The sequence below is a fragment of the Phyllostomus discolor genome, chromosome 8 (genome assembly GCF_004126475.2).
Source record: "Phyllostomus discolor isolate MPI-MPIP mPhyDis1 chromosome 8, mPhyDis1.pri.v3, whole genome shotgun sequence".
Classification (NCBI taxonomy): Eukaryota; Metazoa; Chordata; class Mammalia; order Chiroptera; family Phyllostomidae; genus Phyllostomus; species Phyllostomus discolor.
In genome coordinates this window covers 34,941,847-34,943,322 of record NC_040910.2, presented here as the reverse complement: position 1 = coordinate 34,943,322, position 1,476 = coordinate 34,941,847, and the positions used below count along the sequence as shown (strand labels likewise).

General features: G+C 39.1%; 1 pseudogene; it reads left to right on the top strand.

Annotated features, from left to right (window-relative positions):
* The first annotated feature begins 571 nt into the window (after positions 1-571).
* Positions 572-1,140, top strand: LOC114504112 (annotated as a pseudogene).
* The last annotated feature ends 336 nt before the right edge of the window (positions 1,141-1,476 follow it).

Genomic DNA, 1,476 nt, shown 5'->3' with positions numbered 1-1,476 from the left:
CAAACCATGGCCCTCATGTAAATTCCCATGTACGTGTAACAGTGACAGTGGTGTGGCTGTTCTTTCATGCCAGGCAGAAGAGACATAAAGAAGAGCAAGTTCAGACACGTGGATGAGGGCCATGGACCTCCTTCCAGTCCCACCCAGCAGGGAATGGTCCTGGTCTCTCCTTTGGGCTCCTGCTAAAAGCCTGTGGAGAAGAATGAGACCACGTTTGAAAAGTCACCTGAACTTCCTGGAGGAAGAAGCTAAATAACTCCAAGGCCTGCAAGTGCCATTATTTGTCTCCCATTTGTAAACCTGATTCAAGAACTGGTCAGGTAAAGTGGGGGGTAAACAGTGATGGAAGGAGACATGACTTAGAATGGTGAACACACAATACAATGCGGAGATGATGGGTTATAGAATTGAACACCTGAAACCTACATAATTTTGTTAACCAGTGTCACCCCAATAAATTCAATAAAAATAAGAGATAGCTAATGTGTAGGCTCCATTAGTAGAAAAAGTTTGCAGTTTTAAATGATGGCAGTTTTATATCCATGTCATCAGATACTTTAAATAAAAAATTATCAGCTTTTTGGCTGGAACCACCATCTTCCAGTAATTCGCCAAAATGACTAACACAAAGGGAAAGAGGAGAAGCACCCATTCTATGTTCTCTAGGCCTTTTAGAAAACATGAAGTTGTTGCTTTGGCTACATACATGCGAATCTACAAGAAAGGTGATATTGTAGATATGAGGGGAATGAGCACTGTTCAGAAAGGAATGCCCCACAGATGTTACCGTGGCAAAAGTGAAGAGTCTACAATGTCACCCAGCATGTGGTGTGCATTGGTGTAAACAAACAAGTTAAGGGCAAGATTCTTGCCAAGAGAATTAATGTACAAATTGAGCATATTAAGCACTCGAAGAGTCAGGATAGCTTCCGGAAACGTGTGAAAGAAAATGCTCAGAAAAAGAAGGAAACCGAAGAGATAGTTACCTGGGTTCAACTGAAGTGTCAGTCTGCTCCCCCCAGAGTAGCGCACTTCGTGAGAACGAAGGGAAAGCAGCCTGAGCTGTTGGAACCCACTCCCTATGAATTCATGGCATGATGAGTGTGAAAAAAATAAAGACTTCTATACTGATAAAAAAAATCACTTAAGTCCAATAATATCGATATTTCAATTATTTCAACCAATTTGTGGAATCAAAAAAAGCTATTTGGGGTCTTTTCTATCAAAAAATGAAACATCTAACGTATTTCTCAATACTCTGAAAAATTCAGTTTAAAAGTTAAGCATTTAAGAAAAGTATCTGTTGTGAGGATGATATACGTAGATCTTTTGGTGAACCATGACGTTGTGATTGAAAGCTATGTTCTTGGAGATCTATGGAAGGGAAATATACTTAGAATTAGTTATACTTAAAAATATAATTCACTTTTGTATTAAGCTGTGATATTTTACCCATTCAAATAAAAGTTGCGATTG